The sequence below is a fragment of the Camelus bactrianus genome, chromosome 25, assembly GCF_048773025.1.
Source record: "Camelus bactrianus isolate YW-2024 breed Bactrian camel chromosome 25, ASM4877302v1, whole genome shotgun sequence".
Taxonomy (NCBI): Eukaryota; Metazoa; Chordata; class Mammalia; order Artiodactyla; family Camelidae; genus Camelus; species Camelus bactrianus.
The window spans coordinates 29,388,116-29,415,116 of NC_133563.1; the positions used below are offsets into that span (position 1 = coordinate 29,388,116).

General features: G+C 40.6%; 2 long non-coding RNA genes across 7 annotated transcripts in view; one reads left to right on the forward strand and one right to left on the reverse strand.

Annotated features, from left to right (window-relative positions):
* The window catches only part of LOC123613543 (uncharacterized), a 102,052-nt gene extending 93,332 nt beyond the window's left edge, over positions 1-8,720 (forward strand). For 2 of the 3 annotated variants that reach the window (XR_006720905.2, XR_006720906.2), the window contains exons 3-4: positions 1,816-1,989; positions 3,734-8,720. This is a non-coding gene — a long non-coding RNA (uncharacterized LOC123613543). The remainder of the gene's footprint in view (positions 1-1,815; positions 1,990-3,733) is intronic. The other variant, XR_006720904.2, reaches the window with a different exon arrangement.
* LOC141575039 (uncharacterized) overlaps positions 1-27,001 on the reverse strand; it is a 553,420-nt gene that overhangs the window by 199,476 nt on the left and 326,943 nt on the right. The gene's annotated exons all lie outside the window — the stretch shown is intronic.

A 27,001-nucleotide genomic window follows, 5' to 3' on the forward strand; every position in this document is an offset into this window, starting at 1 on the left:
GCGTCCAGGCTGCACCAGGGACGAAGAGGAGAGAAAGCTGCTGACTCATGGCTTTGGCCACTTCCAAGTTATTAGCAATTTCCTGAAGCAGGGATTGCACACGTAATTATTTTTTCTGGGGTAAGAGAAGTCATGAGGCCTTTTTCTAAAGAAGAGCAAAGAAAGAATTCACCATCATAGAAGTTTTAGGGACATGATACAGACAAGCTACACATAGTTTTCATTAGCCCCTACAGATCCTCTTTCCTTTCCTGTGCTCCCAGGGGGGCTGACACTGTAAGAGATATAGAGGGCTCTGGAAAGAAGGGAAGTCAAGCTACTTATCACTGCGGTCGCCCTTCTGCTAGATCATCATGGGTTGGTCGAGTGCCTTTTCTAGTAGTCAAGCCCCTATCAAGCACTAGTCTTCAGAGAGCACAAGGGCCCAGCACATCTCCCCTCGCCTGCTGAAGTCCTACAAAACTATCAGTCAGCTGCGCTGGGGGTGGCACGTGGTCTAAGCGAGACCAGTCAGATATTTTCCTTGGGAATTCGAATACTAAGCTGAATCTTAAGCCACATGATACAGAGATGGAGAAAGCTGGAACTGATTGATGTCTGTGTTGGAAACCTCCCCCCAAAAAAGTCCAGTGGTTTCTTAGATTCCAAGAGCTACACTGGTTATATTCTTTTTTAATTCCTGGTTCTTCTGTATTTTTTTTAATTTTATGAGTCGCCCACATTCAGCTGAAAAGGAAGCTATAATTGAAGCTCAGTGCATTGTAGCAACTTGTCCAAAGTCACACAGCTAGTAAGTAGAGCACATGGGATTCACATTCAGGTTTGCTTCCAGTACACCGCAGTGCTTACAGGAAGGCAGGGTCTAGGAGTTCATGACCTATACATACAAAGAGACTGAGAAACTCAATCTTGTTATTAAACGCTGAGTAAGCTCACAGAAAATGTCTGCCTAGTGCCCGGACGTAGGAAAGAAAACAAAATAAAGAGCAATTTAGAAAATTTCTATGAGCAATAGAATTCTATTTGGTACAGTGTCTGGCCTCCTGGAGAGAAACAAATTATCAACATTTGAAACCATGGTCATTTTTCAAGGGACATTTCTTTCTCATTTATAATTCTCTTTTTTCTTACATTTTTCGCTGCTTGCTCTCTCTTCTGAGAGTAACTAGATAAGGAAGCAGACATTTAAACCTTACTAACAGTGGGGTTTTGTTGTATATGATATCTGCTGTAGACTGTTTGCATCCCCCAAAATTCATATGTTGAAAATCTAATGCCCAAGGTGATGGAGTTCGGAGGTGGGCCTTTGGCTGTGCCCTCGTTAATGGGATTAGGGATCTTATACAAACGGACCCAGAAAACTCCCTTGCCCCTGCTATGGAACAGAAGGTGGTCCTTCACCAGACACCAGATCTGCCAGCACCTTGATCCTGGACTTCCCAGCCTCCAGAACTTCAAGAAATAAATTTCTGTGGTTTATAAACTACCCTGTTTATGGTAGTTTATTATAGCAGCTGAACACTAAGGCACTATTCTCTTTTAATTCTTACAATTATCCTGTGCAGAGATAATGTTTTCCCACTTTCCAGAAGAGGAAGTAATGGCACCATTGCCCAGGGTCATATAATTGTAAAAGGTCCAGCAAAGACTTAGAATTGGGCCCAGGTGCTCTTTGTAACAGCACTCAACAAGGATGCTAGTTCACAGGCGTCTTTGAGGCAACTACCAAAATAGTTCCTTGGTTGAGAACCTCGAAAACACACGTAAATATATTTCTATTCTTTTTTCTTTCATTCTTTTATTTTTTTTTCCTAGCACACTGGAAGACATCTTTGTGCTAGGAGGGTCTGTCTAGCAGAGGACAGGCTGCGGGGTCCTATAGGAGGGAAATCTGAGACCTGAACTTGCAGAGTCTTCCGCTTTCCACTGGCTTCCTTCTGAGACGCCAAGGGCGAGAAGCTACAGTGCAGGAGACTCAACTGGCACCTGGTAAATACTGCCTAATGCGCTAATTTGGTTGAAATTTGCATGTAGATGTAGCAGCCTCACATAATGTAAAAACTCCGTTATTAAACAAATATTTAGGTGCATAATATTTGCTTGGCACTGTCCTAGTCATTGTGAATACAGTAGTAAACAAAACTGGTAAGTTCTGGCTCTTATAGAGGGAAGAAAAGACAAATTTAAGTAGGTGAAAAATAAATTAAAATGTACTAAAATATGCTAGATATGATTTCTATAAAATAATAACTGTACTATGATTTTAAAAATTAACTGGTGGATTTTCAACAAATGGTGCTGGGACAACTGTATATTCTCATGCAAAAGAATAAAACTGAACCCCTACCTCACATCATGTATAGTAATTAACTTAAAATGGATAATAGGCCTAAATTTTAAAAGCTGAAAACTATCTACTTTTTAGAAGAAAACACAGGAAGCAATTTTCACACTTTGGGTTAGGTGATAGTTTCTTATACATGGCACCAAAAGCACTAGTAATGAAAAAATATTGATTAATTAGACTTCATTAAAAGTAACATCTTTTGTGCTTCAAAGCAGATCATCAAGAACGTGAGAAGACAGCCCACTGAATGGGAGAAAATACTTACAAACCAGCTATCTGGTAAAAGACTTGTATTCAGAATATACGGAGACCCTTACATTTTAGGCCACTTTGCACTTGCTTAAATTTGCATTTTCTTCCCTCCCTGAGAGCCATTTTAAAAATGGATGAAAAATTTGAATAGATATTTCTCCAAAGAAGATATACGTATGATCAATAAGCACATGAACAGATGGTCAAAAAAAAATTATTCATCAAGAAAATGCAAATCATAACCATAATGGACAGCTACTTCATACCCACTAGGATGACTATTGAAAAAACAAAATCAGAACAATAAGTATTGGTAAAGATGTGGAGAAACTGGAACTTTTGTGCATTGCTGGTAGAAATGAAAATGGTGCAGCCACCGTGGGAAACAGTTTGGCACTTCCTTAAACAGTTAAACATAGAATTACCATATAACCCAGCAATTCAACTCCCCAAAATGAAAACATGTGTCTACACAACCACTTGTAAATGAATATTTGTAACAGTATTACTCATACCAGTTAAAAGGTAGCCAGAGTAGCCATCAACAGATGAGTCTATGAACAAATTATGGTGTAGCCCTACCATGAAATATTATTCAACCATAAAAAAGAATAAAGTACTGATACATGCTACAAACTGGATGGAGCCTGAAAACACGCCAAGTGAAAGAAATCAGTCACAAAAGACCACATAGGTATGATGCCATTTCTATGACATGCCCAGAGCAGGCAACTCCATAGAAACGGAAAGTGGATGAGTGGGTACCGGAGGCTAGAGGAAGAAGGAAATAGGGAATAACTACTAATGGTTATGACCCTTCTATTGGGGGTGATGAAAATGTCCTGTAGGTAAGTACAGTTGATGGTTGCACAACTGTGAATATACCAAAAAGCACCAAAATGTACATTTTCAATGGGTAAATTCTATGGAACGTAAAAAATACCTCAGTAAAGTTGTTATTAAAAAAAAAACTGATAGGGATATAGAATTTCTCAGTCCCCAGCGTTGTTTCCATCATATTAAATGATGGATGTGTGCGAACAGTTTAGTAATAAAAAGGGCTTGTATTTTAACTGTGTGCATGTATGTGTGTCCATGTTTTCTTGTTTCTCTTGTTTGCTTGTTTGCTTTCAGAAAACTTGAAGCAAAAGTCGTAGAAAATAAAGCGTAATGGTTGGCGGAGCTCTGGAGCCGAACCACGTGGGCTCAGAATACAGTGCCATCGCTTTCAAACTACAGAATCTCAGACAACTAACCTCTACAAGTTCCAGATTCCTTATTAGTAAATAGGAAAGCATAGTGCTTATCTTATGTGTGTGCTTATGTGTATTCAGTTAAGCAGTGTTTACTGTAGCTCAATTTATGTTAACAGTTATTGTTTTCATGGTTATTATTACTCACTCCAGAGGCTCTGGACTTAATCTGAACCCCCTTGGAGGGGTGACCAAGACAAAGGGCCTCCCTCCCCATTTCCGTTGACATTTGAGAGATTCCCGTCCCCTGCTGCTCGTGTTTCTCCCCCATTCCAACTTCTAGAATGAGCTCCCATTCCCACTACCCACCCCGCAAATCACCAGAGACTGTTTGCTTTGGGGATGAACGGGCAGAGATGGAGGAGGCATGGGGGCCGGCTGAGTCCCACCTCCATCCCCCGTCTCTCCCTCCTCCTCTTCCCAGGGATGGGTCTCATAAGCAGTACCCCTGGAGCCTGCTTCGTCCCTCACGTGCTCTCCCATGGGACTTCTGGAACGCTTCAGTACATTTCTGAACCATCCCCAAAGAATGTGATGACTCAATCAAAGTCATCAAAACTGTTCTGTCCTCCTCTGGGAAGAGAAAAGCAAAGGTGATGAGGAGGGAAATGCCATGGTGAGAAGGATCATCGCTGAAGCTCTTGGAAGAAAAGAAACTTGGATGGTAAAGACAAGCGAGTGCAGAATGTGTCCCAGGAATGATCACTCCACCCCCCCCACCGATGCTTTGTACCCTGGCCCCTTGGCCACCACGCCTGCTGCTCCTCACCCCTTCCTCTGAGGGGGCTGGTGACCCAATCACTAAGCCACCACTCAGACTGAGGGTCCCAGACAGCCCCTACTCTCCCTCTGGTTGGGGGTCTGGAGGGGAAGGGAAGTAGGGAACACTTCTATCTCAAGTCTGAACTCTGAGCTCATTTTTTTATAGTATAGAAGAGAAACTTTTGTTCCTTGAGCACTTGCTCTAGGCCAGGCCCAGAATAAGTAAGTCATAGGGGAACCTCAGTTAATAACAGGGGTGAAGACACAGACGTCTGTGTAAGGGAGGCCTGTACCTGAGACGTGGGGGAAAAGCTGCCCATGAAAATCAGGGGTGGCTTCCCAGAGGAGGCAGCCGTGGAGCTACTGGGAGATCCACTGGAATTACCACTCTTTTTTGGCCTCTCGTATGTCAGCATTTTATATGAATAAGTAATTTAACCTAGATAGCTTGAACCCACCTCAGCTCACGTCCAAAATTAGTTTTCTTTTGGCATCGTATAAATACTTGTCTCTGTGGACCTGCCCTCGAGGTGTTTGAGGAGGGAGGTAAGAACCCTGGCAGGGATACTACCTGACTGCCGAGGAGGGATGGGGTTTACAAACTATTGTAGTAAGAGTGCAGCCTCTGACTAGATCACTGACCATCTGCATCCTACCTGGCAGGTTTCACAGGCAAGGCTCACCTTGAGGTTAACAAACATGCTCTGAATGCCTTTTCTACGTCACACACTGGAAGATGCTGTGCTGAATGGCCCCTTTGGCCCCAGGCCCTGCCCTCAAGGCACAAGCAGTCTGCTCGAGGACTCCCAGATCCAGCGCCTTTGTTTGCTAATCCAGCTCCTGCAGAGTCTGGGATGATCTTTGCCCCACCTGTCAGCAATCTCTCAGCACCCATCACACACATCTAAGAAAACCCTTGCCTGTTAGAAAGGGGACTGGGGCATGTATGTTAGAGATACGGCAGAACCGCAGGAGGGTCTAAGGACCTGAAGATCGCTCAGAAGGTAACGTGATAAAGAATAAATATCAGGCAATTTTTAAGAAGAAAGTGGACAAGTGGCTTTAGAGAGCTTTTCTTCATTGGGAAAGTTTATGAGCAAGGCTTTGGCAAGCAAGCACTGAAGCATCTTTTTCCTCCCTCTGCTCTCTGTCAGCAGAACTGTTGGTGCAGCTCTGACAAGTGACATCAGCCCCACCGCCGCTCCACGTGAGGCCCGGCCCCCAGTTGCAGAGCCTGATGAGGAAACAGCGAAGAAACACACCAAGCGGACTATTAGCCAAAGATGCCGGTGCAACGGCGGGCGCGTAGCAAGAAGATCAGAGTCCAGCCTCTGGAAAGCTTAGGCCCGGCAGTTACAGCCAAAGAAACCAACTTCAAGCACCCATGACGTGCAAAGCACGGAGATTCACGCTTCCATAAAGACAGTCTCCTGGTCAAGTTGTGTTGACACGTGTGTCTACCTTTATATTGGCTAATTTTCTCAGTCTAAAACTAATTGATTCTTTTCCCTAAGAGTTTCACTTCATGGAACGATGGCCATTATTGAGCACCAGGAACTTGGCCAGATTCTCTACTTAGTTTATATAATTTAACCTCACAGCAAACCTGAAGGGTAGGTATTAGAAACCTGATGATGAGAGAAAGGCTCCGAGGGGCTGTGGAAGCTGCCCCCAAGCCAGAGAGCTGAGAGCGAAGCCATAATTCAACTCAAGTCCATCATCAGCATCATCATCATCATCATAATTAATAAAACTCCTGTTTTTTTGGTACAAAACTTGTTTTTTCTTTTCCCACATTATTAAGATGCAATTCATAATTTTACATGATATAAACTGAAAAAAGAAAAAAAGCCTCTATGTTCACCCTGGACTATAAAGGATGTATTTAACAGTGTTAGCTTGTATATGTATTTTTTTACACAGCATTTTGGATTTTTAGTTAAGAATACTTTTATATTAAATATACATAATACATTTTTCTTAGAAAGGATAGAAGATATATGCTACTTAAAAAGAAAAGAGATAAAAAGAAAAGGAAACAGCCATGACACTGTGGCAGTATTCTTCCCCTGTATCGCACCCAATTTTGCTCTGTGAGTGGAATTTCTGGGTAAGAAGACACAGACATTCTGAGGCTTTTTGATGCATATCACCAGATCGCCCTCTGGACCCGCTGCAGGAATGTTTCCCAGTCTTGAGTTTTATCTCAGCGTTCACTTAGTTTTCAGTCGGGTCACTAGGAAGTACGAACAACTTTATCTGTTGTGTTCATTCTTTATCATTTACGCATTTACTCAATTTTCTTTTGATGTGCTCTTTTTTTTTTTATTGATTTGTAAGTATGGTTTATATATCCAGGGTTTTTTTTCTGATGCCTATGTTACTATATGCCATTTGTCACTAAATAATATGATATGCAGAATTATTTTCAATTTTTACATTATCTTTTTCTTTACTTTCTTCCCAATACCAGTGTTAAATTTGTTTACCTTTATCACTTGTTTCATTTTTACAGTCTCATTACTTTTCTGTAAACATCTGACATATCTAAAATTTATTTTGGTGTGTGATGGGAGTTAGAAAGCATTTTTTCAGAGCTTTAGTAAAATAAAAGACAAATCGTATTTAATACTTAGGCTTGTCTTGATTTCCCTTACAAAGAAAAAAATTCCTTTCCTCCAAAATTTGCCCCAGTTGCTTAGAAATGTGTTGTCACTGTCAAAATAAGATATATGAGGGAAAGAGAGTATGTGGTTCTTCCTCACAGGAAATTTAAAAATTGTCAGGGGGACAATACAAACACAAAATTGTGTGCATGGTATTTATGGTAGTTGTAAAGTACAAATGAAGGCCATATGGAGAGGGCGACTTTGGGGAAGAGTGAGAATTAAGTTGAGCATCAGGGCGTAAGTAGAATTTGGCAAGATGGAGAGGGAGGAGAGAGCGCACGAAGGACAAGAGGAGCTGCTGGGCGAGGTCCGGCCACTGAAGCAGCAGCTACCGACCGAGGAGGCCGAGATGAGCAGGAGATGAAATTAACTCAGGGACGTGTTGTAGCTGATGGTTGATCTGGTTTCTTTTACATTTATAATCATTTTGCAACAGAATTTGACTATTCTTTAAAAGATTAGACTAGATTAAGCCAACCATTGTTCTAAATTAGGGAAAACCAAGAATAAAATAGAATTTGCACTGGGCACCAACACTGTGTATCATTCATGCCTATTTTCTTTGCTCCTTCATTTATTTCAATCCCATCAGAATTTTACCGACCAGTCATTTTTGTATTCTTTTACTGAACAAGCATCTTGTGTGTCTCTATGAGATGCTAGGTACTCTGCAAAGTTCTAGGGGCGTTAAGGAGCCAACCTGATCCCTGCTCTGGAAGATACTCAAGCGTAGAGGAGAGACAAGAACATAACACAGCTGAACAGTCTCGGTACCATCATGGAGGAGTGGCGCCCAGGCTGTGAGACAATGAAGGAGCAGCTAATGCCACCTGGGGCCCTCCACAAAAGCCAGACAAAGTCAGTGGTGTTGAGCTGACCTCTGAAGGCAGAGCAGCAGTCTAGCCATTTGGAAAGGTGGGGAGTACTAGGTGGTCCCATGGGATTGAAGCCCATGGTCTGTGTTGGGGGATATCTCAGGGAAGCCCCTATTTTATAGCCCTTTTTTCCTCTGAGGATGGCTTTTCACTGAAGGTATTCAGCCTATTTATATCCCTCCTTCTTTGTCAATACATGCCTGAAGCCACTGAGTGGACGTGAGAAAACCCATCAGCTGGATTTCACCTGGGCATCTATGCTATGAGGAACATCATCATGACAGGTGACATGCATTAAAAATTCATTACGTGCCAGACACTGTTCTAACCATCTTTACTTATTTCATCCACACAACAACCCTCACATCTTCTTTTGCAGCTTTGCAAACTGAGGCCCAGAGCTGTCAAGGAAATTACCCAAAACTCCTGGATATAAAATAGTGAACTTGGGATTCAGACACAGGCAGCCAGACTCCAGAGCTTGTGCTCTTGAATATTAAGTCCTATCCTGTCTTTAGTTTGCTGAAATTAGAAAGAGAAACCACAACTCTGGTCTAGAGTGATTCAGCACTGACAGGGATTCTCCCAGAACCTAGAACCTGGAAGGGAACACAGAACAGTGAACATGCTCTAGACAGTAGGCTGGCAGACTTCATGGTTTTTAAGGTAAACACAATGCAGGAGTTCACACTAAGGAGCAACATCACTCGTCTATTGGTTAAATAGGCTGTGTGTGTGGAGTCAGTTAAACAATATATAACCCCATTGATTCCATTGCTTTTTCTACTCCACTTACTCTGAAATGAGTAAGAATGGGATTTCTGGTTTATTCATACTAAGCTTCAGATTAAAGATGATTTGCTGTTGAGCAAGGCTTCTCTATTACTTAAGTAAAAACGCATCTATTAGATAACACCTCAGAGACAGTCTGAAGCATCTTCACACTATCTGAATGGAGAAGCAGAGGATGCGCAGCGGATGTAGCAGTGAGACTAGATCCAGCCCTCCCAGCTCCTCCTCCCACTGTTTTTCCCCTACAGCACCAGCAGTTCAATCAAGGGCGGTGGCTCTGTGGGATCAGTGCTGCACAAATCCACGTCCAGAAAATATTCAGTTTGACCCCACCTAGATAAAAGTAGCACCGAGGTGAACAATCAGAAATCAGATCAGAACGGTCAGTGGTGGTCCTCCTTTCAGGATCTCCTAAGGCTGACTCTCCCATGTCGGGTAGCTGTCTAACCTCTTCATGACTTGGCATCAGCATTGAGAGCTGAATTCTTAAAGCAGTGGCTAGTCGACCACAGCCAGCCCTCTAACGTGTTCTACTTAGCTCATTGTTTTAAATGAATGAATGATGAACAAATAATACACTAAAATGTAAATATTCAGCGATTTCCATAAAAATCTGGTTTGCAAAAGACGTGGCAACAACAGCCTACCTTTCTGCATGGCACCTCACAATGATGCACTGTGGCTGACTCGAAGCCACACCATTTAGATGGGACATGCCTTTCCCTATGCACCTGACCTATTTCACTCAAGGTATCTGTCTGACGCCAGCTGGGATTTGTCTGTAAATGCCAACAGAGCATTGGAAAGAATGATATCTGATCTTTACATACTCTCCAACATGTCTGTATGGCATTTGCTAAATTACAACTATGTCAAAGCTAACGCCTGAACTATGGCTACTTCATGCAGCAAGTGTTGAACAGCCATCATACGCATTTATGTTTCTATTTATGATTGTGTGTAGTCTTTTATTTCCAACATAAATCAAAGCCCTTCAGAAGGGTTTCTTTATCGATCAATGTGATTAATACAAGAAGTTGTATGTGAACTACCTAGTTCCCTGGGGTGAAATTCAACTATGCCTGCAATGTGCAAAGAATTCTCATGTTTACTAATGTTAATAATCAGAAAAGAAACCCTTGGTTAAATGATTAACAAAGAAGATAATCCTTTAAATATAACATGACGTCTGTGCAAAATGTCTAAAAATTATACCTAGTAATTGGAAGAGCACCTAGATTCAAGGAAGACCTAAAGATTTTCCTGAGATACAGAAAAGCAAAAGTATGACTTGTTAAAATAAGCTATGAGTATCATTGTATATCTGCAAAACCATCGTTCTTTTAATTAAATATAATAAACTTTTAGGCAAAATTAACATGACAAATTTTTCACATGTTTAGCCACCTGTCAAAATCTTATCATCTGTCAAAAGCCACATCAAGCATCTTCTGTGAAGCACTTAAAGAAAACTTTATGTCTCTTTTGTAGTTCCCTGCGATGATCTCAATTTTGGTTTTTGTATTTATTTTACTAAAGTATGATTATTAGTTGCATGCCAGTTTTTTCAGTTAAGATTCAGAGCTATTTGGTAACAGAAAGTCTGCCATTTTCCTTCTTTTATTTTTTTTTTTTTTTGTCTCACATTTGGCATAACATCTGGCTCATGAAAAGAATATTGTTTAAAGACTATATAGATGAATAAATATATGAGTTAATATTAAAACGTTAAATAATTATTGAGCAAGCTTTGGGAGGCAACTGCAGAGCTGTGACAACAGCACAGGTTATATCCAGAATATTTAGAACTGAACTTTGTGTCTGCTACCTACAGCTTTGAGACATTGAACAAGGAGCTTTACAGATGGACAGATGTATTTCCTAATCTATTTGCCTAAATGGGCTACTGAGAACATCTAATGACATACTGCCTGCAAAAGTAACTTGAAATTAAGTGCTCATCAAGTCTACGGGCTCATGACATGAAGAATTCCATCATTTTTAGAAACTGGTAACAATCATTTACACTCCTTTTTAAACAATCCTTTTGGCTAAAATTCGCAAATATGGCCAATAATTTTTTGTTTTTATATTTGTCAACCGAGGCACTCTCAACAGAGACATCCCACAGCGTCCGTATTGTTCCCATGGGCACCATCGTGAAAAACCAGGATGGTGGCGCATGTTTCAAGTCAGTCAGACTTGAAGTTAGATTTTCGGTGAAAGCAGGGGACGGAAGCAAAGAATTCTGAAGATAGTGGAGAAAAAGTTATTGAGGGCTTACAATTAAAGAATGCAAAAGAAACCTAAGCAAATATTTATCATTTATAACAGGAGAGATGAGAACAGACGTTGGGGTAAGAATGATCACGCAAAAATCCTTATTTACCCACATAAAGCAAGTGGCCTTGGCGCCTCGATATTCCCACGTGTAAATTGGGAATGAGGATACAGAGGCTTTCAGGTGTTGGGGATTAAATGGAATAACCTACCTAGAGCATCTGGTACAGCATCTGGCACATTCCTTTTGGAGGGAAACTTTCTGTCTCCCCTCTGTATATGCCGACAACAGAGAGCTGGACTGGGAGTCCCGCGTTAGCCTAAGGGAAGATTTAATGCTGCTTTTCATGTGGGCCCCGGCCCCGGTAGTCTTCAAGGGAAGTCATTGCATCTGGCCCCAGAAGCAGAGCTGACATATTTGACAGGGCCTTAAGTGCAGCTCTCCCTGGGGTGTTGTAAGTGAGACAAGACAGGGCAGGTGGCAGTAATTGGCATCACATCCACTCAGGGATTGGATATAACATGGATCACCATGGAATTCTTTTTTTTTTTTTTTAAGAGAGACTTCTATGAATCTTAGCTGGTTCTACACCCTTTGATAATTATTTCTATCATCAATTACACAGCTGAAGGTTGAAAGAAAAGGCCATATTTTTTTAGGAATAAGCAGATTTAGCCTATTGTTCCCAAAGAGAGCAGTGTGGTATTAATAGCTACCAGTTTCCCATCACTATTTTATTGCTCAGATTTATAAATCAGTGCTTGGACCTAAAAGTACTTTCTGATACACTTCTCCAATGTTAACTCTAAGATTCCAGGTTCCCTGGACACACCTTGCCTTTTCACATCTTCATTACTTCCTTCTTGTAGATCCTTCAACTTAAAAAATATGTTCCCTTTCCCACTTCTGTAACATCAAGAATCTTTAAGAGGCAGCAAAGATTAAACCTAGAACCTAGGGCACATCACTTGTCCTTTCTAATCCTCAGTTTTGTTAGATGCAAAACGGGATCAAAACCTATCATGTGGGGCCAGAACAAGGGTTTAAGAAAATATATGTGACAGAAGAAGTAAACATAGCGTGATTAGGTCTCCGCACACCAGCCTTGCCCTCTACCTTAAAACTAACAGTGACTTACTGCTTTTTAAAAGAGATGATAGATAGATAGATAGACAGACAGACATAGATAGATAATAGATGATAGGTAGATAGATAGATAATAGATGGTAGGTAGATAGACAGATGATAGGTAGGTAGATAATAGGAAGGTAGGTAGATAATAGATGGTAAGTAGGTAGGTAGGTAGATAGGTGATAGATGATAGGTAGATAGATAATAGATGGTAGGTAGGTAGGTAGGTAGATAGATAGATAGTAGGTAGATGGATAGATGGATTGATAGGCAGGCAGTAGATTCCAAAAGCAACACTTGAAAATGTTGAATTTGCTGATGGTTTCAAGGGGAGACAGAGGCTACAGTACTTTGCTCTTTTTGTTCTATTCAGACTCTCAATGAGTTGGATAAGTAAGTGATAAATGACTGAATTAATGTCACCCAGCACATTGAGGAGGGCCATGTGGTTTGCTCAGTCCACCAAGACAGATGCTAATCTCTTCAGGAAACACCTTCACAGACACACCCAGAAATAATGTTCAGCCAGCTATCTGGGTATCCCTTGGCCCAAGCAAGCTGACATATAAAATGAACCCTAACAGTCTCCAAAGGCTTAGAACAGGGATTTGTGATGAGTAGTGGACTCCTGTGAGTACCTGCATCCCTGCATTTCAAGATGACGTCAATACAATGTCATCTCACTTGGGGAGACACAGGACTTCTCCAGAGGATTGCCATCTCTCGCCTCCTCTTAGGAATCACTGATTTAACAAGCATTTATCAAGCACTTACTCTCTGTCAGGTAATAGTGAGCAAAGAAGGAAAGAAGATGAGATCAGAGGAAGTTCCTGCTCTCATGTCAATCACACTATAATGCAGAAAAACAAATTCACACCGATTAATGTACTGCAACCACGCAAGGGATGTCCAGGGAGCTATGAAAAAATAACAGGAAGATCTATTTCATATTGGAGCAGCGGCACAGAAGAAGCCTCTGAATGACTGTATTTCTTAGAAACAAAGAACTGACTTTTTAATAGGGTAACATGGATTCTTTCCCTCCTTCCTCCTCTCCCTCCTCTCTTTTTTTTTAATTTCGGTTATAAAAGAGAAAACATGAAAACCGCCCATTTGAAAAAAAAAAAAATCCTAGACCACAAAAGGCTTTACATACTACTTCCCAATAAAAGAGACCAGAAATAATAGAACAACAGCCCTAGTGAAACTGGGCTTGGCTCACCCACCCTCAGAGAGCAGGGGATGAATATTCAGATCTGGAAGCTACAACAGATTTGGTTGTTGTCAAGGAGATAGAGGAGCTGAAGAATATGTATTTAATAATAATCCTTGAGAGATAAGCAGAGCTCTTTTCTAAATTGATAACAATAATGACAATTGTAGTAATGATAATGAGGATGCTAATTAACCATGGGCCAGTTCCTGTTTAGACACATCCTGCCCGTAGTGTCATATAGTGCTGGTAACAAGTCTTGTCTTATCCACCACTTTGTCTAAAGAGACATACGAAACCCTGAATTGGTTCTGGGAGGTAAAACTCTCAGGGAAGCTGAGTGAGGGGGGGAAACGGCAGGGAGATCATAGGTGAGCAGCGGCTGCTGTCCTGGTTCCAGGTGAGGACATGGGAAGGAGGGTTCAGTCACCTCCAGGTGTTAAAAGTCAGCCAAGATGTCAGAGAATGTTCTTAGTTTCAGTGTGAATTTTCATTTATTTGTTTGGTCTTTCATCCAACAAACAATATTTTGAAATCAAACATGTTACTGTTAATGATACATCAGTCAGTCATTACAATTAACATCTATAGCACTATTGTATTACCACAGACAGACTCTGGAACCCAGAGAGGCAGATCTAGTCTAGTGCCACCTAGTGCTTCCTGCGTAGACCCAGGATTGGGAAAGAGCAGCCCACGGGCCATGTTGAGCCAGTCCAAATCTTTTGTTTTCCATATAGGGAAAGTGGGAAAGTGAAGCCATACAAAGAGAATAACTTACTCAAGGTCACACAGTAGAAGCCAGGGTCAAAGCCACCATCCATATCACATTGCTGGACTCCTGGGCTCTACTACGTTTTCAATGTGCTAAGCTACCCTGTGTCAGAGATTAGATGGACCCTTGTGCCAGGGGCCCCTTCAAAGGTTGAAACTGGGTTCAATTCCCCACTGATTATAACTCATGAAATACATCTGGAAAATGGCCTCACAATGTAACAAAACCAGGCAGACGAGTATGCATGACTGAGTGCTAATCATCTCCACTGTTTTTAATTGAAGTATAGTCAGTTTACAACGTTGTGTCAATTTCTGGTGTGCAGCATAATGTTTCAGTCATCCATACACATACATATATTCTTTTCATATGCTTTCTGAAGAGCAAGTCAGAGTCTTGGCTTGTCCCATAAAAGGGAAAACCACACTCTCTGTGTGCAAGAAGCAGTGATTATTAAATCAGGATCAAGCTGCTTTTCCCCCTCACATGTGAACTTTCACATTAAGCAACTCTTACCATCGCCCACAAAAAGAGAAGTTACTTAGATTTATTTTAGCATGGGTTTGAGGAATTATCTGCTTCCTACCAGTTTTTAAGGCTATTTTATGAAGGCCAAAGGACTGCCCCCAGAGGACTGGGATAGTTTCTCAAAAACACAAGCGAACAGTTAAAGTGTCAACAGCAGAGTATAAAACAGAGAGTACTCAAGCAGCCATCTGAATAAGCTGGGTTTTCACCCCGTAACCTTGGGCAAGAAACATGGTCCCACTAGGCTTTGGTTTCTTCCTCCCTAAAAGGGGGGCTCTAATGTCTCTTGCTGTACCTGTCCACAAGCTTTAATTAAGAATGTGTGTGAAGTAAATGAGGTTATTCCAAGGCACAGCAGCACACGTCATCTCTGGGCTGGAAAGGCAGGGTTCATAGCAAGAGATGATTGTCAGCAAGTCCGCAAGGGTCTTCATAGCTCAGTCAAGTGTCAAAGGATCACTGAGGGGAAATTCCATTCTCATTCCCAGGCTATTTTCCTATGAATGCTCATCCAATTTAAGCACATAAAAAGGGCTTTTTAATATGTTAATATTTGCATATCCCAAGTCTTAACATTTCCCACCAAAATAGAATATGTCTGTACCTCCACAAACTCTTCACAAGAGGATGTCTAAAATCCACAGATTTATAAATTAAAAGTACAAGGTACAATTTGTATTACTTTTAAAGAGAAAAAAGGGAGCGGGGAGGGTGCACATAGTCTAAATGAAACATGTCAGAAATAGAATATATTATCTGGCAACAAGAAAAATGTTCCTAGTACTTGGTGAAACTTAAGTTCAAGATGCTGTGAGTTCAAGGAATAAAAATGACTAAAATTCTGAATTTTAACAAGAGCCTTTTTATAGGCTTCATCTCATTTGCAAGCACTTTTTTAATTTTTAAATTAACATAGCGTAAAATTAACTTTTTATGTGAGTACAGGTCTGTGCATTTTAACACAATGTACAGATTCATGCAATCACCACGGTCACAATAGAGAACAGTTTCATCACCGTTAGTAACTCAGTCAGTGCTGTCCCTTTATAGCTCTCCCTTCTTCCCCCATACCTGACCCCTAGCGACCAACGGACGCGTTTCTGTCAACAGACATAGGATCATACTCTGCGTAACTATTTCAATTTGAAATCGGCTTCTTTCACTCACCTATGGGATTCATTCAAGCGGTTGTGTTTATCACTGTTTCACTTCTTCCTATTGGTAAATAGTATTTCATCACATGGAGGTACCGCAGTTCCCTTGAGGAACACTGGGTTTGTTGTCAGTTTGGGCCAGTTGCAAACACAGATGCTATAAACATTCACGTACAGAGTTTTGTATGAACAAACATTTCTATCTGGGGTTAAATACGTAGGAATGGGCCGTACTATATGCTTAGGTTTAACTTTGTAATAAACTGTTAAACTGGTTTCCAGAGCGGCTGCGCCACTCTCAGGCATCTTTGAATGAGCGCATACACAAAGTCGACACACATTTTCTGCAGCTGGACCCGCCTACTTCTTGGTTCAGCTCCAACCCCTTCCACGTACATCCCGCCCTATTGCCCAGCCAAACCGAAGGGTTCGTCGTAGAGACCGCCATGGTCCCTCACAGTTAGGCCTTTGTTTCCTCTGCCTGAAATGGCCAACCTTCCTAGAAAACAGTCTTTCTGAAACACAGTTTAGGCCAAAATTCATTAAGTCTTCCTTGACCTCCTTTCAAGTCACTCAAGCAGGATAATGCTTTCTGAGTTGTTCCCGAATCAGACTTCCTCTACCACACCCTGACTGTAAATAAGCAGGAACAGTGAACCGTTTAATGTTCTACCTTCATTCATTCATTCACTCATTCACACTTCCAACAAGTATTTATGGAGTATCTCCTATGCTCCAGGCATCACCTGTATTCTCAGGTTAGAGCCCAGTCTGGGGAGGCATTCTGGGTGCACAGTGTAAACGACGTGGCTAAGGTTGCACACACTTTAAAAATTAAAGCCTAGGTCTACTGCTCATGCAGCTGTCTATTAATTAAACACACCTAACCCTGGGGCAACTGCATCATTCTAAAACCCTCTTTGGAGGGAAGAGACTATTTTTATTAATCTTTACATCACATGAGCTGACACGTGAGTGTTCAGTAAATATTTGCTGGAATGCATTGACTTGGTAGAAGAAACTGTATTTTATAGTGTTAGGTTTGCCATTTGATATAAAACCAAGCTGGGGTTTTTTTTAAATATTTTATTGGACAATAAACTTTTTGTTTTTATACTGAAAGATTTTTGTCCAACAAAAATTATGTCTCCTCATCATAGTCAAGGTTTCCTTAAGCACAAAGTAAAACATATCCTCTCATTTCATATTTCATGTAGTAAGCAAATTTCCTCCAAGGCAGCTCATTTTCTTTGGCATCTGAGATTTGCTTAAATAATTGACTATAGTCTGCAACAGCAGTTTGTAATGCCTGTGGTAGTGCCCAGATAATAAGACATTGTGGTAATTTGGTCATTTTGTTCAAATAGCTGGTTGGTTTAATAAATGCCTACTGAAACTGTTACTTGACAAATGTATCATTTATTCATCAGACCCAGACTGAGTGCCAGCATTATGCTAGGTGCCGGTACTGCAGAGATGAACAACACATTGTCCAGAACATTCTGAATAAGAAAAGGACACCGTGTAATCTAGTCCAGAAAGGATAGGGACAAATGGTTACTAAATGAATGCATTCCACTGAGATTTGAAGATTACCACCTACCTCTGTGTCTCTGACTGCTTATTCTTCTGTTTCAAGTTCAACAAATGCAAATCTCTTAGGGTTTCTTGTAGACTTAAATGAAGGATGTTGGATTTAGCTAACATTCCCACATTTCTCAGATACTCACTGAATCCAAGTGTGATTAATTTTCTTTTGAAGCACTCCTAAAATTAGCTAGACTTAAGCAAGAATGTTTGAAAGCAGACTATTCTTAAATCATTTATATTACAAATTGCCCTAACTAGGTACCTAGGATATTAGACATTCTTTCTGTCCCTTATGCTAGTTGCACTTAAATTAGTACCTGAAGCGGGTTAATATATACAACAACAACCACGTCTTTCCACATGGAGCTCACAGCTTAAGTGGAAAGTAGACAGGAAAACACGTGATGATTTTATGACAGTACAAAGAAAAGAGGCATTAGCTTTGTTTGGAGGGAGTCAGCCATAGAGGAAAAGATACTTAACTGGGTCTTGAAAGATTATTAGGGGTTTATCAGACAGACAAGGGACAAGAAGGGTTTATAGAAAAGCAAGAAGTTATAGATAGCATGAGATTTTAAGAAAGCTAATTATTTAATGATGCCTTGATGAGCTGGTGGAATCCATCACCAGTGGAATATATGGAATCTTTCTCTATTTTTTCCATTGATGCATTTCAAGCACCTTGAAGAGTGATTAACTCACAGTAGGTGCTCAAACAATACTTGTTCAATGGGAAGCAAGAAAGACTGGCAAGGAGGAGGCTAATAATGAAGAAGCAGGACTGGACCTAGAGATCAGAAAAGGGAAGGGGTTTCCAGGATAAGGCCTGGTGGTGATGATTGAGTCATTCGATTTCAGAGACGAGGATTCAGGAGGACACTGAGTATATCCACTTACCCACTGCCTTGCACACAAGTCCATATCCAGTGCCTAGCCCATGTCTGCAACATGGAAGACCTCAACAAATATTTGTTGAGTGTAAAAATAAAATTTTTCCTCCCAAAGTGTGATAGGTACTTCTGACCCATTCAGCCTGAAGGTAGGGACAAAGATGAGAGAAAGAAGCCGCAACATGACTCATTTGTTTATTCTAAAAATTTAATTTTTCTTTCTTCTGCTAGAGAAAGTTTAAAAAGAAGTGAACTCTTGCATATATGGTCAGTTAATTTTCGACAAAGGTGCCATGATACACAATGGGGAAAGGATAGCCTCCTTAATAAACGGTGCTGGAAAAACTGCATCTCAACATTCAAAAGAATGTAACTGGACCCCTACCTTACACCACTCACAAAAATAACTCAAAATGGATTAAGACTTAAACCATAAAACTCCTGAAGCCAAAAAACTCCTAAAGAAAACATAGGGAAAAAATTCTTTGACATTTGTATCGGCAATTACCTTTTGAGTTTGACACCAAAAGCAAAGACAACAAAGGCAAAAATAAATGATTGAGAATATATCAAACTAAAAAGCTTCTGCACAGCAAAGAAAGCCATCAATAAAATGAAAAAGCAGCCTATGGAATGGGAGAATATACTTGCAAATCACATATCCAATAGGGGCTAATACCTAAAATATACAAGGAACTCATACAACTCAATCATAAAAAATCCCAAATAACTCAATTAAAAAATGGCAAAGGATCTTAGTAGACATTTTTCCAAAGAATACATACAAATGGCTAATAGGTACATGAAAGGGGGATCAAAATGGCTAGTCATGACAGAAACACAAATCAAAACTACAATATGTCACCTCACACCGGCAAGGAGGTCTGTTATCCAAAAGACAATAGATATCAATGCTGATAAGGACGCGGAGGCAAGGGAAACCTTGTACACTGTTGGCAGGAATGTAAACCGGGACAGCTGCCATCAAAACAGTAGGGAAGTTCCTCAAGAAATTCAAAACAGAACTACTACACGATCCAGCAATCTCACTGCTGAGCATATCTCCAAAGGAAATAAAATCACCATCTCAAAGACATGCATTCCCATGTTTACTGCAACATTATTCACAACAGCCAAGGTATGGAAACAACCTAAATGTACATCAATGGATGAATAAGTGGAGAAAATGTGGTGTGTATGTGTGTGTGTGTGTGTGTATGTGTGTGTGTGTGTGTGTATGTATGTGTGTGTGTATGTGTGTGTGTGTGTGTGTGTGTATGTGTGTGTGTGTGTATGTATGTGTGTGTGTGTGTATATATATATATATATATATATCATGGAATATTATTTAGTCTTAACAAAGAAGGAAATCCTGCCATCTGTAACAACGTGGATGAACCCGGAGGGCACTGTGCCAAGTAAAATAGGCCAAACTGTACAGGTGGGAGAAATGGAGAGAGGTTTGTAAAAAATTTACAAGATGAATAAGGTCTGGAGACCTAATGTAGAACACAATGACTGTAGTTCATAACGCTATGTAACTTTGTATAACTGAAATTTGCTAAGAAAGCAGAACTTCGGTGTTCTTACAAAAGATGAAGGTAAACATGGGATGTTACGGATATGCTAACTAACTCTGTGAAGGGTATTCTTTCACAATGCATACATGTATCAGTGTTGTGTACTCCATATGACAATTTTATTTGTCAGTTATATCGCAAAGCTGGAGAAAAAAGTAGAAACGAATCTTACTGGCCTGGGGAATGGCAATTCTGTGCTACATCCCATGGCTGGCCAAGTATCTGTCCAAGTATCTTATCTGCATTCATCTTCAGGGTACACTCCAGGACACACTGGAGCCAGCTTATGAGGAACTTTGCTAGTTAGAAGTTTTGCTAGCCAATTGTTAAACCCAGCTACCCTTGAAATCAGACATAAATGGGAGCATTCACATGACAAAGGCCAACAAACGCTAAAAAGCAGGGTCGCTTTTGTTTTCTGAGAGGCGTCTCATACCACCTGGGTGGAAACTTGATTAGAAGATGCATTTTCATAGAAAACAGACTATTATCCCTTTGAGTATATGCTTTTCTGGCAACACCAAAAGAGAAATAGTGACGAACATGGAGAATTCCCAAACCTCTCTCTTGACTTCACGCCTTCACTTGGTTGACCAGTTGAACCAGTGGAATTCAACTGGGGATTGGGTACCACGCTTCCCATAAGAGATGCAAAGGGCATCCAAAGGGTGCACTCCTCAAACCTTCTTTAAGTACATGTGATTGAGCTGTAACACACGGAGTATGATATTACTGAGAAAAATGTTCTTCTAGGACCAATTACTCCATGTCTGTAGAATTATAAAAATGTTACTGTGTCAAATAAAATTTGTTTTCCATTATGAATGTTGTTATGTTTTGTATTATGAGTTGTGGGCCTGCACAGTGTTCAATCCTGGAGAATATGAAAGATGGTGTTACACGTCTTCCCAACTCCCACAGCTCCTCTCTTAATCAGATAAGCCTTTCTAGCAATTATAAAAAGAGTTTGTGAAACTCTACAGTGCTTCCAAATCTGCCTTACATCTTGAGCATCACCCAGCCCTCCTGGATCCTCTCCTGTTGCCACAACCCCCTTTCATGCTCGGCCCCATTTCCTCAGTACTTTACAATCATTTTGTTCCGTATTTTTTTGGCTCATCGCCAGCTAGAGAGGAAAAAGAAGCCAGCTGCCAAGTGTGGCTTACTTAGAGGAATCCTTGCAGGAGACATTGCCTTTGACTTTGAGAAAGTAAAGGATCCACATAAAGGTTGGTTATATGACCCTATGTATGCCTGTGCATTGAGATTAAAGTGTTAGACTTGCCAAGTGGAAGTCAGTCAGTCTTGGGTTTAGACCCGAGTGAACTCTGCCATATCTCACCTTTGAGATCTTGACCAAACTATTCAACCTTGCCCCTCCTCAGTGTCCTCATCTGGAACTCGGAGAACAGAATAAATGCCACAGAGGCTTGTGGGTGTTGTAAACTAAATGGTGTATGTATAGTGCCTGGCATAAAATAAGAGCTTAATATAAATGCTTTTTGATTTATTTTTAATGCCATAGAGCCTTAGCTCAAAGGAAATTTATGCCACATATGGTGTGCTCTGAGATTATAGTAGAGAATGCTATAGTTATTTATAAACAAACATCACAATGTCTGCGTGACAGTGCAGGCCAACCATACAGTTCCACGAACACTAACAGAGACTTAGCAGCACGTACCAAGTTCCAGGAGCTATTCTAACTGCTTTATAGATACTAATTCATTTAATCAATAGCATAACCCTATGAAGTAGGAACTCTCTTTATCGTTTCCAATTTACAGACAAAAGGAACTGAGGCAAAGTTTTATTCATTCAAGGTCACCCAGCCAGAAAGCTGCAGAGCCAAGAGTTAAACTCAGGAGAGTTTAGAATCAACGCCCAAACCACTAAACTATCTCGCCCTTTACTAAAAAGAAAGCAGTTTTATGTATATTGTCTCACTGACTTCACGCAACCCTGGGAAATAAGCCACTTCAGAGATTCCCAGGGCTTTCTTCCCTTTGGGCTCCAGCTTGATTCGCTCTCCCTGAATCTTAGTCTCAGCGCTACCCAGGGCTTACAGCATTCACCTGTGCTGCCTGGAAGTTGGAGACTGAACTTCCCAGTTGACCGACTGTTTAGAACTGTGTGACACATGGGCGTCCCCGGGAAATAGCCTCTGCTGGCCTCCATGTGGTTGCAGCCTAGGGTTTTAATCAAGGCTCTTTTAGTAGCAAGTAAAACAAAAGAAAACAAACAAACAAAAAATATCCAAAAACCCACACAAATGAGCTTAAGTAGGAAAAAAAAAATAGGACAGGTGGAATTTATTTATGAAAAAGTGGCAGGGATATTGCACAGAAACCCAGTCAGAAAAGATTAAAACCTAGAAACTGAAAGCTGTCAGAAAAACCAAGTGCCAACAGTCCTCAGTTCCTCCCTCTATAGCATCACGCTCCAATCCATGTTTTTTATTTACATTTCCTTCATTCTTCTCTTTCTGCCAAATGGTTTTCTCTCCTTTTCCGGGTATCCGATAAAAGATGGTCACCCTATACCTCCAAAGTTCACATGCTTCTCATGTGTGACCGGCGGAATCTGACTAACACCTCCGAATTCCAATTTGAGATCCTGAATTGGGAGACTATGTTTGATCTTTTGGGGGATCATGTGCCCACTCTTGGTTCTGTAAGCCATATGGAAGGGCAGTGTTGGGAAAATAGGGTCACATTGTAAGACTGTGGTGGTCCAAGTCCATGCCTGTTAGAAGATGGCATTTGTTAGAAAGTGATGTGTGGTCCATTGGCTGGGCAGAGACCCTGGGAAAAATATACTATAAGGATCTGATCCAAATCTTCCTTCTTTAAGGAATTTGACATTTCTCAGCTCTGTCCTTCTCTTTGACATTAAGGTCCGAATGACTATGTTACTCACTGGGATTCTTGCAAATAGCTTTTTATCCTAGTAATGAAGAATCATTTTCAACATAAAATTCTCTGTCAGAACACAGCTCAATATGATTACAGCTCAGTATGGGCAGTGTAACCTAACATACGCTGTAATAAATGGAGAACATTATCAAAAATGTGAACTATGTTTTTCAAGATGTCAAGATGAAAGTTTAAAATGTTCTCCTATTTTAAAATTCAAATTTTTCAAATGCACATTTACTTATCACAAAATGGAATCTTTGTCACTCTTAGGGGAAAAAACCCACAGATTCTAGCTTCAAATCAGAACGTTTTTTACTCAGTGAACATTCTCAGCTTGCAGAAATGTTAGGAGAGCAGGGAACGACTGTTTCTGCTGCTCAAAGCTGTGACTCTTTGCCAGGTGATTTTAAAAACCATTAGATATATTCCAAAAGCACATATTTAAACATAATTTTTTCCTTAAAACGATATCAGAATTAATTTTTTTAATCTGGAAGAACAGAGGGCTTGAAGGATAATTTAAAGCTGAGTGTAAAACATGGGTTTCTGCTTTGCGCTTCTCTCTGACAGCGGTTGGTGGGCTTAGCATCTCCAGGTATTGGAAATCCCAGCTCTTCTCTTCCTTACTTTGTGGCCTTGAGAAAGTGGTTTAACCTCTCTGAGCCTCATTTTCCCCATTTTTAATTAAGGATAGCCATGCCTACCTCTTTAGGATTGTTGTGAACATCACATAAGATAACGTGTAAGACTCTTAGCAGAGTCCTTGCACCACAGCACAGGCTCGGTAACTGTTTTTCTCTATTTATCCAACCACTTCTCTTTTTGTCACTGAGCCCGTTCTATTTCACACTGGTCCATTTCATGAGAGGAGTTAATACCTCACTAACCTGAGGTTTACACGACATTCTACCAGTTAGCTCTATGACCCGGCATCTGCCATGCGCCAGGAAACATTGCAGAAGAGAAGGCACAATTAAATGCTTCCTATCTCTTCTGACCTACATATATTTCTGGCAAGAAGTTGTTCCTATCATTTATATGTGACCAAACACAAGACAGTACATTATAATAAGAAAGAGATCTTAGATGATATGAGAAATTCTGCGGTCAAACTGCCACCCCTCTGCCTCAACTGCCCCAAAGATCATCAAGTAACCATCTTGTAATTCTATGTCTGTATGGCCCCAAGAACAAAAATCACTGATTATGTAATGGCTAGGTTCACCTAAATTTATATTTTATAGTTACAAGTTAATGTCTCATCTATCATACTGTTCACTGATAATCTTCCTTTCATTAATTTGTAAGATAACTTCCCATATGATATTGTTTGTCTGCCAAATATGGCACAAATGGTATTCCCAGCTAATTGCTTGATTCATTTATTTTCCTTTTTACCAACATAGTGTTTAAAACTTTAGATATTCAAATCAGATAGCTGGTTTCAAAAATTAATGCCTTTTTATTTTCTATTCATTTCATCTCCAGAAAAAAAATGTTATAGTTAAACAACTATCACAGATTCCTGTAGGGTAGCTTATAGCAGCAGAATTTATTGAATGAAATACAAGTAAACAAATGTGGCTTAATGAGCAAAACTCAACCTAAATGATGTCCAGAAGCAGAGAATCTGTCCCACGGTGTAAATTTAGACTTAATGATGAACAGGACTCAGTATTCAGAATTCTGAATTTGAGGCCACTTAACGCTCTGCTCTTTCCAATAAGCTGCCCATGGTCTTTCAAAGGAACAGGATCCAGATGTGGAGAGTCAGGGACCCCTTCACGAGCACTGGAACAAATTGTGAAGGCTTGATCAGAGCAGGAATAGATGCCAGGAGGAACGGATTCATGGCCCTGAGCTGCCAGCCTAGGACACTTTTAATTGCCCTGTCCAGGGAAGGGACTAGCTTTGATTTCATGTCCCTTCCTGTTGAACAGTGTGCACAAGGTAATAGTGCGGTAATGCAGCCAGTGAACGTCCACGTAGCCACACCAGACCCCACTAATCCACTGGCAGAAAAGGGTCTCCCACGTCCTGAGCACCTGCTATGTGACTGGCACCTTATCTCCCTTGTCTCATTTAATTTTCACAGTAACACTTTGTCGTGGGCCTCATTATTCGCATTTCACAAATTAGGAAACTGAGGCTCAGAGAGATTAACTGTTGTACTTAAACAGCTAACAACTGGTCAGGGAAAAAATTGGAACCCAGGTCTCTACCAAATAAAATTTTTTATTTACTGTATGTAATTTTTTATTTACTGTATGGAACTTTTGGTGGCCACAGGCTCCCCCCAAAAGCCAAATTATTTTGAGTCAAAACACACCTCTCAGTGTTTGGTGATGAGTGCCATCCCTCTGCTCTAGAACACGTGGCTTTCTTTCACTTGGACTATCTGAGCATATTTACAGCCAGGACATCCATCTCTTAGATTGCTGTGGGAAGTCCCAAGACTGCCTAAAATAGGCTACAGCTCTTTGAGCTGAGCTAAAAATAAGAGTCAGTCTCCTTAAGGGACTTGATCTCCCACTGTAACTGTTATTTCATTAGTGGAAAACACTGCACTGCCCTTTCCCTGACCTCCTTTGCAAAGGAAATGTTTCTCTACCCCAAGACTCCCAAGGCTGAAAAAGAACTAATGAGGTCATGTGGCCCAAACCCCTGCATCAAGGCAATATGGTACATCCTCTTCAGGACAGAGACACAGTCCAGGAAATAAATGTGATTTAATTATAGGAATAGAGATGAAGCAATACACTAGCATAACAAAAATAACAACAGTGAACACCAGTTGAACACCTACCACGTTCCAGACCATAACTCGGTATCAAGCCTGATAACATTCTGTACTTCCAACCAAGCTTAGGTAGGTTGTATTGTCTTCCTTATATTAAGGAAGAAGAAACAGAAGTGTGTAAGGATTAACTGAGTTCCTCAAGGTCTAACAAGCTAGCGTAAATAAAACCAGGATTGGGCCGTGGATCTGTTTGATTTCAGTACCACTGTTATTGTGTGGTATTGGCAATGGACAGCGAGAAGAATACAGAACAAAAAGGACAAAAAAAAAAAAAAAAAGCTGGTCTCAAAGCAAAGTCCAGAATTCAGCTGATCGATCTGGGATTGCCAGAGGAGATGTCACTGAGTATTTGAAGCCGTCTGAGAAGGACTGAGAAGCCAGCATTAAGTGGTGGGGGGAAAACATGAGGAAGGAGGGCGTGATCCGAGAGGACATGCGGAGCGAGGTGAGTGGGGGCTTGGCATGACGGAATCCTAGAGGAAAGCTGAGTTCTAGGGGTGAGATATAATGAAGACAATGCATTTTTAAAATGAGGGAACATAACAACAGTAGCCACTGCGCACACAGTGGGGATAAGCACTCTTAACGCTTCAGCTGAGTAATGTCGTTCTCACAACAACTTAGGAAACAGGTACTGTTACTATCATCCTTTCACAAATGAGGACCTTGCAACACGGTTATGTAACTTAGCCAAGGCCCCACACCTAGGGAGTAATAGAGCTGGGATTTGTACCCAATCTCATACCAGAGCATGTGTTCCCTTTCTTCCCCCTAAAATCTTTGTATTGAAACATATCCTATAGAGAAAAGTTCACAAATCATAAGCATTAAATACAATACATTTTCACAAGCTGACACATTTATGTAGCCATCATTTGGTCAAAAGGTAGATTACTACCAGCAATCCAGAAGCCCCTTTCTCACCCACTTTGAATCACTATTCATTCCCCTTCCCAAAGTGTGACAATCATAAGACTTCTAACATTGTATTTCAGTTTTCAAATTTATATAAATTGAATTATATATATATAGTTCATATCTTTTGTGTCTAGCCTTTTGTATTCAACATTCTTTCGTGATATTTATCCACTTATTGCTTTAGCTATGATGATTACATTCGATCTCTGTGCAGTTCAATTTTGTGAACATAGCAAAATGCATTCATCTACACCACTGATGACGGATATTTGC